Genomic DNA, 19,922 nt, shown 5'->3' with positions numbered 1-19,922 from the left:
AACATGGAGGAAACTTGAATACATGTTACTGATAGAAGCCAATCTGAAAAAGCTATAGACTATAATATGATTTGGGGCTCCCCAGGGGTCTCTAGTGGTAAAGAATCTTCCTGCCAATGAAGGAGACATAAGAGATGCAGGTTCGATCCCAGGGTTGGCAAGATCCTCTGAAGAAGGAAATGGCAACCCATTCTGTATTCTTGCCTGGAGGATCCCATGGACAGAGGAGCCTGGTGGACTATGGCCCATAGAGTTGCAAAGAGCTGGATATGACTAAAGCAACTTACCACACATGGTATGATTCCAATGATACAACATTCTGAAAAAGGCAGAAATATGGAGACAGTAAAAGATTGGCAGTTGCCAGGGGTTAGTGGAGAAGGAGGAATGAATAGGGGGGGCACAGAGGATTTTTAGGGCCGTGAAACTATTCTGTTGTTGTTGTTCAGCCACCAAGTTGTGTCTGACTCTTTGTGACCCAGGCCTCTCTGTCCCTCATCACCTCCCAAAGTTTGCCCAAGTTCATGTCCATTATATCTGTGATGCCATCCAGCTATCTCATCTTCTGATGCCCTCTTCTCCTTCTGCCCTCAATCTTTCCCAGCATCAGGGACTTTTCCAATGAGTCAGCTGTTTGCCTCAGATGACCACAATACTAGAGTTTCAACTTCAGCATCAGTCCTTCCAACGAATATTCAGGGTTGATTTCCCTTAAGATTGACTGATTTGATCTCCTTGCTGTCCAAGGGACTCTCAGGAGTCTTCTCCAGCCCCATAGTTTGAAGGCATCATTTCTCTGGTGCTCCGCCTTCTTCACGGTCCAGCTCTCACAAACTATTCTATATGCTACTGTATCAGTGGATAAGCATCAACAGACATCTGTCAAAACTTTTAAAATGTAAAAGACCAAGAGTGATCCCTAATGTAAAGTGTGTCTCTGAGTGATAATGATGTCAATGTAGGTTCATCAATTGCAACCAATTGTACACTCTGCTAGGGGATGCTGATACTGGGGGAGGCTTATGTGTGTGTGAGAGCAGGGAGTTTATGGGTACTCTTTGTACTTGTCCCTCTATTTTGCTGTGAATCTAAAGACAGCCTGAAGTATAAAGCCTATTAAAAATAAAAAAGGGAAAGAAAAAAAAGGGTTCTAGGAAAACTTCCCAGAAGACTGCAGTCTTGCTTTTGAGAGCCCACTGGTTAGTCTAAAGGGGTAGGTGAAGTTAGGAATTCCCATTGAGACCTTAAGAAGCCACAAGCAAGAAGGAGTTGAGAATACAGAATAATATAATTAGACAAATGGGTAAAATAAAAGGACAGCCTGCATACAGACACACAGGCATTCACACTGCTCTGCCAGGGTCAAGTTCCTAGCAGTGGGATGGGGGTGGGAGGTGATAGAGGATACTCACTCTCCTGCAAGAGATATCTAAACACACACACACAATAGGAGGGAAATGAGTGATACCTCCGGCTCTAACGGAGAAACTAGATAAGGCAGAAGAAATTTCTAGAAAAGCGTGTATGTCTTACACGTTTCATCCAGTTTGGCAGTCCCATTTCTCTCAGAGAGCTACGCACTACCAGACTGTAAAAAAATGTTGGAATGGATACATTCCTTGGCTTTTTTCCTGTTGGACTGGTTTACTATGTTTGAAGTGTTGGCAGTCCATTTTACTCAACAAGAAAAGAGGTGATTTGAGACATTTTGTAATTATCCTGAACTGCAGGGAAACTGTATCTTGGAGGGAAAACCCTGACATATCTTGGACATCAAGCATGACTATTAGATCTGCTTTTATCATTTTATTTAGTATTTGATTCCCAGGTTAAACCTGTTTGCATAAACCATCTCATGTATTTTTCTAAACCTAATTTGTGCACATTTTCATTTCTTGGTAGAATGGAAACTCTCATAGTGGAAAATTGACTCTCTTTTGGAAAAGGAGGTTTCTTTTTTTTTCTCCTCTAATTGCTCCCGTGCTTTGAATAATGAGTCTTCTTAAATATTTCTCCTGATCATGGTTCTAAACTTTAAGTCTAACAGTGAAATTTCTTGACGACGGGGGAAAAAGAAAACTTTGAGATGGAAGAAGCATGGAAACTGAATGAGGTATTTGGTGACATCCCAGGCTCTGTAAAGGGAGCCTGGTGAAAGGCACTGGGGGAATACTTGCAACTATCAGGTTTTGTGAAGATATTTTTAGTTCCTGCAGACAATCATCTACTTTCCATTGGATAGCAAGATGCATGGCCAAGAGCTAGGTCTGTAGCTTTGTGCTTTCTGAGTTCAAAACCTAGGCTGGACATTTACTCACTCTGTACCTTAGGCAGCTGTCAGTTCTCTGGCATAGTTTTCTACATCTGTCAAATCAGTCCAATAATAAAACATTTCTGCTTTTCTGTCCATTCCTCCCTTCCCCCACTGGCTCAGGCTACACCAGGCTCACCCTGAGCTTGGGCTCCTGCTAAGCTAGCGCCACGGTGGCCATCATGGTCGCCTACCAGGACCTTGTCATGCATGATGAGATGTTCTCCAACATCTGTGAGATCTAGGAGGTCGCTGACGGGCTATGTCTGGAAGTGGAGGGGAAGCTGGTCAGTAGCACAGAGGGTAATGTTGATGACTCACTCATTGATGGAAATGGCTCCACTGAAGGGGGCAAAGGTACCTAAAGCACAGTAATCACTGGTGTCAATATTGTCTTTAACCATCACTTTCAGGAAACAAGCTTCACAAAAAGATGCTTACAAGAAGTCCATTAAAGATGACCTGAGGTCAGTCAAATGGAAACTTGAAGTATAGAGACCAGAAAAGTAAAGCCTTTTATGGCAGCGGCTACAGAACAAATCAAGCCCATCCTCACTAATTTCAAAAACCGTCAGTCCTTTACTGCTGGAAACACAAAGCCAATGGTTGTGCTGCCGGACTTGTGAGGATGTTGTGACCCCATATATGATTCTCTTTAAGGAAGGTTTAGAAATGGAAACTTGTTAATAAGTTTGGCTGTGACTTTGGATCTATCAACTAGATCCAAACTGGCCTTCCTAACTGGCTGGCAGCTTTTCATCTACCAGGACTGAGACAAACGGGACTAAGGTCAACTTGAGCTCTTTATTTCAACATTGATTTATTTGGAGTAGAAGTATTATTTTTGAGGGAAAGAAAAAAAAACAACACATCATGTAGGTTGTCTAAAAATAAAGTTCATATGAATTCAAAAAAATAATACATTTCTCACTAGGTCTTTTGAGGCTTAAAAATTAATTTACATAAAGCATTAAAGCCATTGTCTGGTGAGTAGTAAGATGCCCAGTTAACACTGACCACTAAGTCCATTGAAAACAGTCTCTGGAGGCCTTTTGGACACAGGTAGATGACGGTGGCACGGCCTGTTCTGATTGGGACATCAGGCATTCCCTATCTCTTCCCTTCATCTCAGACGGTGCTTTTGAGGATCACACAGCAACCATTAACTGTGTGAATCATTGCCTATGAATTTACAGGTTAAGCTCACTTAAGTGTCTGTGGAGAGCTACAGGTCAGCTAAGTGGCTCTGCTTCCAGAGGGTGGATGGCTACCAGCTATGGTACTTTCCCGTAAAGTCTGGCATTCTCTCAGCAAACTAGTCTAGCTAGGGTTTATTCATGAAACTGAAACTGTGAAACTGAAGTCACTCAGTCGTGTCCGACTCTTTGCGACCCCGGGGACTAACGTAGCCCACCAGGCTCCTCCATCCATGGGATTCTCCAGGCAAAAATACTGGAGTGGGTTGCCATTTCCTTCTCCAGGGGATCTTCCCGACCCAGGGATCAAACCCGGGTCTCCCGAATTTCAGGCAGACACTTTAACCTCTGAGCCACATGTGAGTTGCCAAAATTTCTAGGAGGATGAAACTATGCCAGGCCTTTTGAGACCTGGACTCAGAGCTGGCATGGTTTTGCTTCTGTTGCATTTTGTTTGGTGAAGCAGTTCACAAGGCCAGGCCAGATTCACGGGCTGGGGAGATGCCATCTCTCCATGGGAAGTGTTTCAATGTCATCTTGCCGAAGGATATGTAAAAAAGGAAGAGAATAATATGGCCATTTCTGCAAACAGTCTCCTACAGTCCCCAGTTTGCAGCATTTCTTCTACAGCATTTGTGGCAGGTGGTCATGTAGCAGGAACACCTTCAAAAAACAGGCATGTCACTGTTTTACCAGGCAACTCGTATTGTTGGAGTGCTTTTATTATGCCTCTGTAGAGACACTGACCTTCACAGAATCTTGGAATCATAGAATCGAAGGTCATCCAGGCAATGACATTTTTGAAGCCAGGTTCCTGTACAGGAAGCCACAGGAAGCCTGCAATTTCCACTGATTTGTCCCCATTCTACCTCTTGGAGCAAAACAATATATTATGTCTTTATTACATATTCGTTTTCAAGAGAGTCTAACTAAGGCCAACTTGAGCATTACATACCAGGTACATGTTCTACTCTAGTTCCCATTCATTCATTGTTTTCATTCACTTGTTCTTGCATTTAATATTTATTAAACAGATTCCATGGGCCAGGCACTCATTTTAAGATGAATAAAGGTATGGTGTCTCAAAGCACTCATATTTAATACAATGTTTCATTTTACCACTTGCCAAGTGTGTGACTTGGGAAATTTTAATTTTCTAATTCTCAGTTTCTTCATATGAAAATTGGGTATAGAGTTCCTCATACTTTCAATTTTTAAAATATTTATTCATTATTTTTGGATTTGCCTGCCCTAGTCTTAGTTGTGATACACGTGGTCTTTGTTGTGGTGTGCAAGATTTAGTTCCCTGACCAGGGATGGAACCTGGGCCCTGTGCCCTGGGAGTATAGAGTCCTGACCACTGGACAGCCAGGGAAGACCCAATGAAAAAATTGGATATATAATATCTCTACTTCACAAGGTGGTTGCAATAATTAAATGAAATAAGATATCTGGTGTGTAATAGGCCCTCAGTCAATTATAGCTATCAACTATGATTAAAGTTATTAAGGGATAATTTCTGTCCTGGATATGTTTCCTGGGATCTCACTGTTTCCTGGGGTCTCAAATTACTTCCCACATCTTTGTAATGCTTCTTTCTTTAGAATAAGTTATGTTCTACACAGATCATATAGTATGGTATAGCACTTTTAATTGGAGAAGGCAATGGCACCCCACTCCAGTACTCTTGCCTGGAAAATCCCATGGACGGAGGAGCCTGGTAGGCTGCAGTCCATGGGGTTGCTACAAGTGGGACACGACTGAGCGACTTCACTTTCACTTTTCACTTTCATTCATTGGAGAAGGAAATGGCAACCCACTCCAGTGTTCTTGCCTGGAGAATCCCAGGGACGGGGGAGCCTGGTGGGCTGACGTCTATGGGGTCACACAGGGTCGGACATGACTGAAGTGACTTAGCAGCAGCAGCACTTTGAATAAATGGCCTTTCCATTCAGGCATAACTAGGTATGACTCCTCACTCAGCCATATCCTAGTCTGTGACGTAAGTTCTCAAAGCCTCAGTTTATAAACCTGCAGGCTAAGAATGATAATAATCTTAGATTTGGTATGAGGAATATATGCGAGAATGTGCATACAGCCCTTCACACGGTGCCTGACACTTAGTGAGAGCCTCCCCTACCTGCTCTCCACCAGATAGAAGCTGTGAACTTTACGTGATATATTTTCATGATTTGTAGCATGGCGTCATGAAAAAAATCAGAAGAAAACTTGCCCCTGGACTTCCCTGGTGGTACAGTGGATAAGAATCTGCCTGCCAATGCAGGGGACACAGGTTCAATCCCTGGTCCGGGAAGATTCCACATGTCTTGGGCAGCTAAGCCCATGTGCCACAACCACCGAATCTGCACTCCAGAGCCTACGAGCCACAACTAAGGAGGCCCTGCACTGCAGGCGGCCACAACTATTGAGGCCTGAGCATCTGGAGCCTGTGCTCAGCAACAAGAGAAGCCCCCACAATGAGAAGCCCACGCACCACAATAAGGAGTAGCACTGCCTCACCACGACTAGAGAAAGCCTTCGTGCAACAACAAAGACCCAGCATAACCCCCCCAAAACCAACAAACAACAACACCTCAGTCAGGTCACCACAGCTCTTAGGGGTCTTTGCCTCAATGTATTAGGGAGGGGATGGATTCTGTGGTCCCCAGGATAGCTCACAGCTCCAGTAGCCTATTCTTCCAGGTACTCTTACTCCTTTGATCAGAAATAGAGTTATGTTGGGATGAATGTAAGAGTGCAAGAAAATGGAGATTCAAAGCCTTTCCAAGATTAAAAATCTCATTTTGTAAGTCTCAGCTCCCCACAAATGTGCCAGGCTACCCTGTTATTTATCATCAAGTATTGTGGCCCAGTGAGCCAAAGTCAGGGAGAAATTGCTCTCCTTCATCCAGGCATTGTGCTAGAAGTTTCACACCATGCTGTTCTGAATACTGGGCATCACAGCAGCTGTAACTTGAGGGGACGGCCATGAAACAGAGTCTGTTTTCCAAAGTGGTAACAGCGCTGTCAGACGTTACGGGTAAATGCTTAACAAACTTTCTTACATTTTCCTTTCTGTGTCCTCCAAAGGTAGGAAAACAACTGTTTGCCTCTCCATCTGCATTTGCTCATGTGCTTTCTTCTGATTTTCTTCAAGCGACAGCCTCATATACATAACCACTGTGAAAATAACTTAAAACCGAAAGACAACACAACTGATGACCTGCGGCTAAGCTCCCATCACTGGTTTAAATATTGTTCAGAGTTAGAAAGAAGGTAGTGAATTATTGACTTCTATGTTCTAGTGCCTCAGAATACTTTAAAAAAACAAAAACTGATCCTAGTCTTGGCAAATGATAGCTGCCATTAAGGACCATTCTCCCAGATGTGAGGACTAGATCTAATATGAAAGGGAAAGAGAGGCAGAATTGCAGGCCTTGTGATTTTTTTTTTAACCTTAATGTAAAGAATTTCCACTAGTGTTAATATCAGATCCACAGGAAAAATTTAGAGTAATACACGACTTTGACTGGCTTAAGTGCCTGTCATGGACCTGTCGTGAAGGAGTACTAACCGTAGCACACTTTGGCCGCATGCCATTTTGTCTGGTTATTGCTCTGTTAGATTCCATTTGAGGCTCAGGCTTAACATTCCTTTTATGTTTACCCTTTCTTCAGAAGGCTCGCTTGTAAGTCATCTAAGAAATGCACCATGTTTCACAATGTAGTTGAACAATAAAAATATATATTTATGTATATTTTTCTCTGATGAGAGAAATATTTCACTCCCAGATGTGTCTCATTAACACTGTTTCTGACTTGAACCTTGGTAAGATGCTCCTGTAACACTCTTACAAAGATGGTTATGTCTTGTGAAATTCCAATCATTGTTGATTGGAATATCTCTAAGCAGCTGACAATATATAGGCCATATCAGTGTTGCTTGTGTGAAAAAAAGAAAAGTATCTAGGTGCTAGTCTGCTTGTCCAAACCACCAAAATAGCAGAAGACATTGTGAGAGAGCGAGCTAGTTCTGGCACAAAATAATATATTTTATAACAAATTAGGCATTGCATTAGAACTACCATAAAACATTTATAAGTATTTACAAGTCTTTCCTATCTTTAAGAATATCATAAGGAAAAAGCTAAACATGCAGTATAATAATGTTATGATTAAAGCCTCACAGCATGTCATAGTGATGTCAAAGAAATCACTCCAGGAACAAAACAGTAAAAAGCAAGAAAACTTCTATCACTGTGTCAAGTCCAACAAACTATTTTGGCATAATTGCAAACTCCTATAGTGTACAATGAGCTTCCCTGGTAGCTCAGCTGTTAAAGAATCCACCTGCAATGTGGGAGACCTGGGTTCGATCCCTGGGTCAGAAGGATCTCCTGGAGAAGGGAAAGGTTACCTACTCCAGTATTCTGGCCTGGAGAATTCCATGGACTGGATAGGCAATGGGGCCACAAAGAGTCAGATATGACTGAGTAACTTTCATAGTGTATGATAATTAAGTCAGTTTGCCATAATAGTATGGTCATTGTCAATCAAGTTAAAAAACAAACAAAAAACCCAATAGTCTATACATACTAGAAGAAGGATGTGGAAGTGAAAGTCACTCAGTCGTGTCCAACTCTTTGAGACCCTAACTGTATAGTCCATGGAATTCTCCAGGCCAGAATACTGGATTGGGTAGGCTATCCCTTCTCCAGGGGATCTTCCTGACCCAGGAAGCGAACCAGGGTCTCCTGCGTTGCAGACAGATTCTTTACCAACTGAGCTATGAGAGAAGCCCAGAAGAAGGGTAGAAAGACTAAAATCTCTTGCTGGACAAAAAGAGATTATCAACAGAAGAGAAGGGAAATTGTTCAGCAAGCATATTAATAGAATTATAGCTCTAAGAAACATTGGGAGATGAATTAGACTACCATCCCTCTAAAGGCCTCCCTCTCCCTCCCAATAAAAATTTTGAAATCTTTGCTTTAGATGGGATAAATATAACAAACATTTATTTGATACTTTTCATGAGTCAGGCTGGAAAAGGAAATGGCAATCCACTCCAGTATTCTTGCCTGGAAAATTTCAAGGACAGAGGAGCCTGGTGGGCTACAGTCCGTGGGGTAGCAGAGTCAGACATAACTGAGCCACTAACACACTTCCATGAGTCAGGCATTTGTTGAATGGTTGCATTGTCTTGTTTGGTTCTGCTGATAACTCTATAATACTAGGGGGTAGGTACTGTTACCATTGCCATTTTTATAGATGGCTTCTCGAGATTGGTTAACTTGACCAGCGTGTACTTATTACACACTCATAAGTAGAGACCCAGATGGAACCCAGGTCTCTCTGACCTTTGACCCTCTACCAGCCCTTTGCCTGCTTGCTCTCAGCTCCAGTCTAGCCCTTCCATGATCTGCTCTGCATTGCAGGATGCTAAACCTGCACTGTGCCATACAGAAACCACTAGCCACATGTGACTCTCCAAGTTATATTAATTTAAAATTAAATAAAATTTGGAATTCAGTTCCTTAGTCATAGCAGCCACTATAAAATGAAACACTACTTAATCATAAAGAATGTCACAAAAGACTGAATACTACTCAGTCACAAAAGAACAAAATAATGCCATTTGAAGCAATGTGAACCTACAATGTGAACCTACAAGCAATCTGAACCTACAGATCAAACTAAGTGAACTGAGTCAGAGAAAAACAAATACATGCTATCACATTGCAGAGTCTGAAATATAACACAAATGAATTTATTTATGAAACAGAAACAAACTCACAGACTTAGAAAACAAACTCACAATTATCAGAGAGGAAAGAGGGGGGAGTGAAAGTGAAAATGAAAATCATTCAGTCGGGTCCAACTCTTTGCAGCCCCATGAACTATACAGTCCATGGAATTCTCCAGGCCAGAATGCTGAAAAGGGCTGGAGAGGGAGACATTAGAAGTTTTGTATTAGCATATAAAATGAAGTCCTACTGTTTAGCACAGAGAACTATATTCAATATCCTATAATAAACTATAATGGAAAAGAGTATGAAAAAGGATGTGTGTATACATGTATAACTGATTCACTTTGCTGTTCAACAGAAACCAGCAGAACACTGTAAGTCAACTCTACTCCAGTAAAACAACAACGACTACAAACATCGTAAGCCTCAGCACTGACCGTGAGGAATGACTGACAGGCCTGGTCACATCACTTTCTCTTTCTCCACCCTTGCGGGTGGTAGCAGATCCCTGCAGCTAACCCTAACCTCTGTTACCTCACTGTCCCCGCTTTGCTCCTCTAACCCTTCCAATACTCTGGAGTCTTCCTTTTATTCAATTCCCTATATGAAACACCAAGAACGTTTCCGGCTAGATTTTGGTTTTAAGTTCTCAACTGTTAAGCTATGTTAGAAAGGCAATGAAGCAAGTTAGAATTTAACTAAAACCAGAATGATTAGTGTTTCCCAGATGGCGCTAGTGTTAAAGAACCCATCTGTCAATGCAGGAGACATAAGAGACACAGGTTTGATTCCTGGTTGGGGAAGATCCCCTGGAGGAGGGCATGGCAACCCACTCCAGTATTCTTGCCTGGAAAATCCCATGGACAGAGGAGCCTGGAGGACTACAGTCCATGGGGTCGCACAGAGTCGGACAAGACTGAAGAACTTAGCACACAAGAACACGGTGATTACTATCTAGACTGAGACTGGAGTGATTACTAACTAAAGTGAGTGCTTAAATTATGAAAATAATTTTTCTGGGAAGGAAAGATTTAGTTTTTTTTCCTATGATAAGTTTCATTACTTACATTATTTACAAACATTTAGAACTTTTCTGAAGTTTATAGATCTGCCCCTGAACTTAACTCTTACCCTAAACTTATTTACCAAAAACTAAAACCAGATTTCTTAGGAATGGTAAAACAACTAACTAGGCTAATTCTGTGATGAATCAGTTAATCTTAGCCCCAACAACAACAACTTACACGTACTATAGTTAGTATATTCAATATTAATACTATTCACTAGTGATCAAATGAGTTGGGGGTACAGAAGATGTGAAGTCCTAAAATGTGTCCCTATTATTTATAAGTCCCTATTATTATTGGGGTTCCCAGGGTGACTCAAATGGTAAAGAATCTGCCTGCAATGTGGGAGATCTGGGTTCAATCCCTGGGTTGGGAAGATCCCCTGGAGAAGGAAATGGCAACCCACTCCAGTATTCTTGCCTGGAGAATCCCATGGACAGAGGAGCCTGATGGGCTACAGTCCACAGGTCACCAAGAGTTGGACACCACTGAGCAAGTAACACCTATTATTTGCTCATGAGAACCTTTCCACAAAAGGAAGACATTTGATCATCGACTGCCTATTTACTCATGCTCTTCCCAACAATGCTTGTTAAGGGATGAAAAAATGAGAAGGGAGCCCAAGGCAGGATTTCCAAAATAATAGATTAAGGAGCTCCGAAGACCCATTCCCAAGGGAAGCAATGATATCACCAGTGGTTCACAGCAATAACCTGATTATGAATATACCCTGTATTTGCTAATTTTTAAATAATATGGACAATAGTCAAAACAGAATACCAGAAGAAAAAAAATTAAGTACAAAATTGTTTACATAGAATGATTTCAGTCATGTGCACATGTGGCTCAGTGGTAAAGAGTCTGCCTGCAATGTTGGAAATGTGGGTTCAATCCCTGGGTCGTGAAGATCCCCTGGAGAAGGAAGTAGCAACCGACTCTGGTATTCTTGCCTGGGAAGTCCCATGGTTAGAGGTGCCTGGAGGGCGATAGTCTGTGGAGTCACAAAGAGTTGGACACTTAGTGAATAAACAACAACAAATGTACACATACACATAAATCTATAGAAATATGGAAGGAAAGATACCAAATGTTTACAGTGGCTATTTCTGGGTTTGATAATTATCCCAATTTTTCAATTTGTACAATGTACTTTGCATTGCTAATGATTAACAAATCATTCTCTGTTATTTTAGATGCTTATAAAAAACTGGTACTCCAAGACCAAATTTGTCTGTTACTCCATTTGCTTCTTGACTTCACACTTTTGCATTCCAGTCCCCTACAAAATGAAGCAGGGCAAAGGCTAATAGAGTTCTGCCAAGAGAATGCACTGGTCACAGCAAACACCCTAGAGAAGACTCTACACATGGACATCACCAGATGGTCTACACTGAAATCAGACTGATTATATTCTTTGCAGCCAAAGATGGAGAAGCTCTATACAGTCAGCAAAAACAAGACCGGGAGCTGACTGTGGTTCGGATCATAAACTCCTTATTGCCAAATTCAGACAGAAATTGAAGAAAGTGGAGAAAACCACTAGAAAATTCAGGTGTGACCTAAATCAAATCCCTTATGACTATGCAGTGGAAGTGAGAAATAGATTTAAGGAACTGGCTCTGATGGACAGAGTGCCTGATGAACTATGAATGGAGATACGTGACATTGTACAGGAGACAGGAATCAAGACCACCCCCAAGAAAAAGAAATGCAAAAAAGCAAAATGGCTGTCTGAGGAGGCTTTACCAATAGCTGTGAAAAGAAGGGAAGCAAAAAGCAAAGGAGAAAAAGAAAGATATACCCATCTGAATGCAGAGTTTCAAGGAATAGCAAGGAGAGATAAGAAAGTCTTCCTCCAGGATCAATGCAAGGAAATAGAGGAAAACAACAGAATGGGAAAGACTAGAGATCTCTTCAAGAATATTAGAGATACCAAGGGAACATTTATGCAAAGATGGGCTCAATAAAGGACAGAAATGGTAGGGACCTAACAGAAGCAGAAGATATTAAGAAGAGGTGGCAAGAATACACAGAAGAACTGTACAAAAAAAATCTTCATGACCCAGATAATCACGATGGTGTGATCACTCACCTAGAGCCAGACATCCTGGAATGTGAAGTCAAGTGGGCCTTAGGAAGCATCACTACAAACAAAGCTAGTAGAGGTGATGGAATTCCAGTTGAGCTATTTCAAATCCTGAAAGATGATGCTGTGAAAGTGTTGGACTCAATATGCCAGCAAATTTGGAAAACTCAGCAGTGGCCACAGGACTGGAAAAGGTCAGTTTTCATTCCAATCCCAAAGAAAGGCTATCCCAAAGAATGCTCAAACTACTGTACAGTTGACTCATCTCACATACTAGTAAAGTAATGCTTAAAAATCTCTAAGCCAGGCTTCAGCAATACATGAACCGTGAACTTCCAGATGTTCAAACTGGTTTTAGAAAAGGCAGAGGGACCAGAGGTCAAATTGCCAACATGAGAGTTCAGAAAAACATCTGTTTCTGCTTTATTGACGACGCCAAAGCCTTTGACTGCGTGGATCACAGTAAACTGTGGAAAATTCTGAAAGAGATGGGAATACCAGATCACCTGACCTGCCTATTGAGAAACCTGTATGCAGGTCAGGAAGCAACAGTTAGAACTGCACATGGAACAACAGACTGGTTCCAAATAGGAAAAGGAGTACGTCAAGGCTGTATATTGTCACCCTGCTTGTTTAACTTATCTGCAGAGTACATCGTGAGAAACGCTGGGCTGGAAGAAGCACAAGCTGGAATCAAGATTGCCAGGAGAAATATCAATAACCTTAGATATGCAGATGACACCACCCTTATGGCAGAAAGTGAAGAGGAACTAAAAAACCTCTTGATGAAAGTGAAAGAGGAGAGTGAAAAAGTTGGCTTAAAGCTTAACATTCAGAAAACTAAGAACATGGCATCTGGTCCCATCACTTCATGGCAAATAGATGGGGAAACATTGGCTGACTTTATTTTTCTGGGCTCCAAAATCACTGCAGATGATGACTGCAGCTACGAAATTAGAAGACGCTTACTCCTTGGAAGGAAGGAAAGATGAAAGGAAAGTTATGACCAACCTAGACAGCATATTAAAAAGCAGAGACATTACTTTGTCAACAAAGGTCTGTCTAGTCAAGGCTATGGTTTTTCCAATGGTCATGTATGGATGTGAGAGTTGGACTATAAAGAAAGCTGAGTGCCGAAGAATTGATGCTTTTGAACTGTGGTGTTGGAGAAGACTCTTGAGAGTCCATTGGACTGCAAGGAGATTCAACCAGTCCATCCTAAAGGAGATCAGTCCTGGGTGTTCATTGGAAGGACTGATATTGAAGCTGAAACTCCAATACTTGGCCACCTGATGTGAAGAGCTGACTGATTTGAAAAGACCCTGATGCTGGGAAAGATTGAGGGCAGGAGGAGAAGGAGACAACAGGATGAGATGGTTGGATGGCATCACCAACTCGAAGAACATGGGTTTGGGTAAACTCCGGGAGTTGGTGATGGACAGGGAGGCCTGGCGTGCTGCAGTTCATGGGGCTGCAAAGAGTGGGACACAACTGAACGACTGAACTGAACTGATAAAAAACTGGTGAATACTTTGTTTTTATTTCTGTTCAATTTACATTATCAGAATGTAAAGCAATAGTTCTCAAAGAATGGTCCTTGTACCAGCAATATCAGCAACACTGGGTAACTTGTTAGAAATGCAAACTATCAGACCCAACCAGGACCTCCTGAGGGTAGGGCCCAGCAGATCTGTGTTTTCAGAAGCCCCACAGGTGGTTCTGATGTGCACTGACATTTTCGTTCATGTGTGCTGAGTCGCTTCATTCATGTAGCCTGCCAGGCTCCTCTGTGCATGGGATTCTCCAGGCAAGAATACTGGAGTGGTTGTTATGCCCTCTTCCAGGGGATCTTCCCAACCCAGGATCAAACCTGTGTCTCTTATGTCTCCTGTATTGATAGATGGGTTCTTTTGTTTGTTTGTTTGTTTTTTGTTTTGTTTTCTTTCTTTTTTTTTTTTTTTGGCAGATGGGTTCTTTAACACTAGTGCCATCTGGGAAGCCCTGAAGTTTGCTTAGAAATCGAAAGTGAAAGTGTTAGTCACTCAGATGTGTTCTATTCTCTGCAACCCCATGGGCTATAGTCCACCAGGCTCCTCTGTCCATGGTATTCTCCAGGCAAGAACACTGAAGTGAGTTGCCATGCCCTTCTCCAGGTTACCACCCATCTAAAGACAACTTCTGTTACTCGTACCTGTAAATCCCCCTAGTGTTTCATAAGTGAGGTCCAAAACCTTCAGTCATTTAAAATGCAAGGTTGCATTATTGAGGGATTAATGAACTGACTGGGGTGAGCCTGCTGATGAGAATGAAAACTCATAGAGTTGTGCTATGTCTGAATTCATTGTGGGGCAAATTATGCTGGGGTTTTATGATAAATGTCAGTCTGCAGAGTGCCCTCTCTTGAAATCCATGGTGCCTTTCATAGACAAAATGCTAGACTGATTTAAATAGAACTCAAGTTCATGGAGGTCACTTGACACATGTGATGTTTTACAGAATTGGAATAAGCTTGTTTTTTTTTTTTTTTAATTCCTATCTCTGCTTGCCTGATGGTTTCACCTGCTCAAGTTTGATATTTTTCTCCATAATTCTTCCTTATGTCCTCCACCTGTGCAAAGATAGCAGATTTCCTCATTTTGTGGGAAAGACCATTGGCCTCCTGGATTGGAGAGGTTCCTACCTCAGTTCCCCCATGGAGTCTTTGCTTAGCCCAATGTGTTACATTGAGTTGCTTGTGGATCTGTCACTCCCCTCCCCTCGACTAAATGGAGTACCTGAACCCGTGTGAGCAGAGATAGTTACTTGCACCTCCCTGCATCCCTAGTATTTTTTTTAATCACAGGGCGTGGCAGACAGCCAGAGCTCAAAATGATGGTTCAATGAATGAAGCAATGAATAGAATATTACAATTTATGAAATATACCCATCTATTCAACATCAAATGTTTTGCATAGCAAATTTTAATATAAGAAATGCAGGCCAGGAATTTTGCCTACATTAATTTTAATCTGTAAGGAATGCATGTAGTACTTAAAATATATGTACTGTGCCGTTTATCATTTGGTTCATCTTAACCTCATCAATTTTTCAGGAACTTCCAGCAGATGGCACCAATAAATACTGTCATGGGACTGAATTGAAAATTGGCTGATCTTTTTCAACATGAACTTTAAAAAAGCAAGATAAATAAAATTTCTTTAGTTCAACTGGTAATAACTACCATCTGTTTAATATTCTCCAGTTAGGAAAGTGCTTTTTTATCCTCGTCTCAATTCTGTCTCAAATTCTGTCAAGGTACTGAGAAAATTTTATTATGTACTTTAGATTTTTGTTGACATGTCATTTAGTCACAGAGGCAGGATAATTTATGCCAGTTAATGACTCCATTATTCGTTTATAATACACACCAATCTTTTAGAGATCAAATTTTTCTTTGGAAAAAAAAGTTCTTTGGAATATTTAGGCATGATCCTACACTTGAGAACTGAACAGTAATTCAGACCACTAATAATTTAGTGAACTGTTTCCCTGGCTCATTAAACAGTAATGATTCCTTTCATTTATATGGTGTACTGTGAATAAAAGCACTTGCTTACACATAGATTCTTTGATCCCTGCAACAGCTGTATGATGTGATCCAAGCAAGTATTATTTTGTGGGTGAAGAGACAGTAGTTCTCTTCCTCTCCTTCCTTCCCATTCCTCACCCCTTCTCCTGGGCCCCATTGCTGCCTTTCCCAGCTTGACCAGCTCAGGCTTAACATGTCAGAAACCCAGTGAGACATGAATTGCATTTAACACTAGCTTCACTTATGTGAATGGACCTAGAGTCTGTCACACAGAGTGAAGGAAGTCAGAAAGAGAAAAGCAAATATTGTATATTAATGTTTGTATATGTAACCTAGACAATTGGTACAGATGAAGCTATTTGCAGGGCGGGAATAGGGACACAGACCTAGAGGCTAGACATGTGGACACAGAGCGGGAAGGGGAGGGTGGAATTGAGAGTGTAGCATTGGCATATGTGTGAACTAGGGAGCTAGTGGGAAGCTGCTCTGTAACACAGGGAGCTCAGCCTGATGCTCTGTGATGACCTGGAGGGGTGGGATGGGACAGGGGCTCATGGGGGAGGGGATAGAGGTATGCTTACAGCCGGTTCCCTTTGTTATACAGCAGAAACTAACACAGCATTGTAAAGGCATTATATTCCAATTACACACAAAAAACTTTAGCTTCACTTAGAAAATCTCAAGGAAATACTTAGAAAGGTTAAAATGCAATTTGGTGTTTAAGAATAATCCACTCTATGGGGAAAAAAAGGAAACCAAATAGGAGTCACAGAGTCTTTATAGTGTGGATAAACACTCTCATATGGGAGACTCTGGTTTGATCCCTGGGTTGGGAAGATCCTTTGGAGAAGGAAATAGCAACCCACACCAGTATTCTTGCCTGGGACATTCCATGGACAGAGGAGCCTGGCGGGCTACAGTCCATGGGGTCGCAGAGTCAGACAAGACTGGGCAACTAAACTACAACAGCAACAATCACTCATAAACTTGAGATGTATATTAGTTCAGGCCACCATAACTAAATATCATAGACTAGGTAGCTTAAACAACAAAAGTCCTATCTCACAGTCTGAAGGTTGGGAAGTCCAAGATCGTGGTGCTGACTGATCCAGCTTCTGGTGAGAGTGCTCTTCTTGGCGTGCAGACAGCCACTTTCTCACGGAGTTACTCACACGAGCTTTTCGCAGTGCATGTACTGAACCAGAGAAGGAGGAGGGGAGGGGGGAGGAGCTCGCTCATGCTTCCTTTTATAAGTTTCAAGGGCACCAAGCCCACCCTCATGAGCTCATTTAATCTTATTTACTTCCCAAAGGCCACATCTCCAAATATCATCCCACTGGGAGTTAGGGCTTTAACACATGAATTTGGGGACACTACAAACATTCCATCTAACAAGATACAAACATTCCATCTAACAAGATACAAACATTCCATCTAACATTCAGCCCGTAACAAGTTACTACTGACTTTAAGACAGACAAGGGCTGATATGGAATCCACAGCTTCTCTCCCATTGATTTCCCTCGTCCCTGTAATACTCAGCTGTTTTCTTCCTTGTGAGCTTGTTCTGCAGAGTATGCCTCTCATTTTAGAAATGGACCACTTTCCCTTTCACACTGATTAGAAAGCCAGGACCATAAAGTCACCTGACAGGAAGCACAGCCCTTAACAGAGCACTATCCGCTCCATATTTTGAAGTCACACAGTTCACACCTCGTGCACACCCAGGCCCTGGAGTACTGCTGATTGTTTATTGATTACAGATACAGCACGTGCTCACAAATTCCAAAAGGGGAGTGAAACCGCTCACCCAGGAAGACTTTAGAAGAGGTAGAACCATCTGTTTATCATGTTGCATAATTTTACACACCCTCTCCCCCCTTGTTACTCAAAGCAATTTGGAGCCTAACAGACCTCAGCTCAAATCCTAACTCTGAATCTTAGCCCTTATGTGGCTTATATAAGCTCTTCAGGTCCCACTTTCTACCAATATAAAATGGAGATAATTCTCAACTTTGGGGACATTTGAACGTTTAGGTGAGCTGACACATGCCAAGGGTTTAGTAGAGTGCCTAGTCACATAGCCAAGGTTTAATAAAGTTGTTTTAAATTACTTTTCTCTTTCTCCTTCAATATTAATTGTTTCCTCTATGTACCAAACGTTAAACCCTAAATGTAAGTGGTGAACAAAGCAGATGTCTCCCTTCTCTACAGAGTTTAAAGGTCAGTGGGAAAGACAGACACAAAAGTTGTAAAACAAGTTATCAGTTACAAATTGTACTCAGCATGCTGAAAGAAAAGAACCTGAAGCCTGGGGGCCAACTGAGATCAAGTGAAGGAGCTTTTCTGAGGAGGAGCCAGTTAAGCCTAAAAGACTAGAAGGAACCACCTGGAAGAAAGGGGCAGGGAGCTGTTGGGAGGAATGTTCTGAAATGGGAAAGAGCTTGACGTTCTCAAGTGTCTGAAAAATGGCCAGTGTGGATGCAGCATATGGAGGAGGGAGAAGGTAGCTGAGGTGAAGAGTGAGGCAAGGGACAGAACCCAGAAAGCCATGTCATGTGAGAGTTAGAGGAGGAAGAGGATGAGGAGGGAAGGGGAGGATGGCTGAGATTCCCCGGGTACCACTTGTCTGCAGAGTTCTTTTTTGTTTGTTTGTTTCTTCATCTTTTTTAAAAATTAATTTTTTTGGAGTATAGTTGTTTTAAGCACAATTCTAAGAGTTTTACAATTATTAACTTAAAAAACTGTAGAGAAAGGTCTGATATTATAGGCCACATAAAGGAATTTGTTTTTATTTTGAGTGCAATGGAAAATCACTGACAGATTTTAAGCAGGAGAGATATGATCAGATTTAAATTTCACAAAGTCCCTACTCCTATGCTGAGGAAGGATCAGAGATGTGCAGGAGTAGAGAAGCAAGTCATTAAATATCCACCCACCCAAAATTTTGCTCTTCCCCCATAACTTGATGAGCTGTTGTATATAAAATGCCTTCCAAAGAATGGGTAAAATTATCATAGGAAGTTTACTGCAAGTGCAGTAGAAGAGAAAAGCAAAAGTAAAAATGTAAAAAACTGCAACATTTGATGATCTTATACCTTGTATATAGCCCTGTGGGTGAAAAGTTGCTATTGGGATAAGAAGCCAAGTTTTGAGAGGATGAAAAAGAGGATGATGTGAATTCTTTGGTCTTCTAAGAATGGGACCTTACAGAATAGTAATCACATTTACATAAAGAGGCTGAATTCTACTTCTTTTGCAAGTCAGAAAAGAATTTTTAAAATGAATCAAAACTGGTGGTATAAAGTGCCTACAAAGGCATGAGAATCAGATTAATGAAATATACAGAACTTCCAGGAGCTAATAGATATGGCATTATGCCTATGGTTAACAGTATTGTATTATATACTGAAAACTTGCTATGAGAGTAGATAGATCTTAAGTGTTCTCACCACACCCACACAAAATGGTAATTATATAAAGTGATGGAGATGTTCACTAAATTTATTGTGGTCATTTTGCAATATGTATAGGTGTATCAAATTATCACATTGTATACCTTAAACTGACACAACGTTGTATGTCAGCCATATCTCAATAAAGCTGGAAAATAAAACAAAATTTTTAAATAAATAAATAAAATGGAAAAAAACAATGTGTGGCACTTCTCCACAAATGTCCATGCCTCTGCCAGTGGCTGGGGCTTATCAGTGTGTGCTAACCAGCTTACTTCTTAGCAGAAGTGCTGCTAAATCACGAGAAATATTAACTTTAATATCTAACACTGGTTCCTTACACATGCATAATCCAATTTAAAGAATTTAATGGGCATGTCTGAGTTCATATCAAGGGCTGCCTACATTGAGATTTCATGGTTTACTTTCCTTCCTCCACGCTTGATTTAGCAAATTAGTGACCTTAGCCTGCCATGCCTTTTCCTTTTCTACC

At 41.4% G+C, this 19,922-nt stretch overlaps 1 pseudogene; it reads left to right on the top strand.

The window, feature by feature from the left end:
• Positions 1 to 2,493: 2,493 nt before the first annotated feature.
• LOC136145163 (translationally-controlled tumor protein pseudogene) lies at positions 2,494 to 2,998 on the top strand (annotated as a pseudogene).
• Positions 2,999 to 19,922: the final 16,924 nt, after the last annotated feature.

This window comes from Muntiacus reevesi, chromosome 12 (assembly GCF_963930625.1).
Source record: "Muntiacus reevesi chromosome 12, mMunRee1.1, whole genome shotgun sequence".
NCBI lineage: Eukaryota > Metazoa > Chordata > Mammalia > Artiodactyla > Cervidae > Muntiacus > Muntiacus reevesi.
Note: the sequence above shows the minus strand (reverse complement) of the source record. Positions and strands in the feature narration are given on the sequence as shown.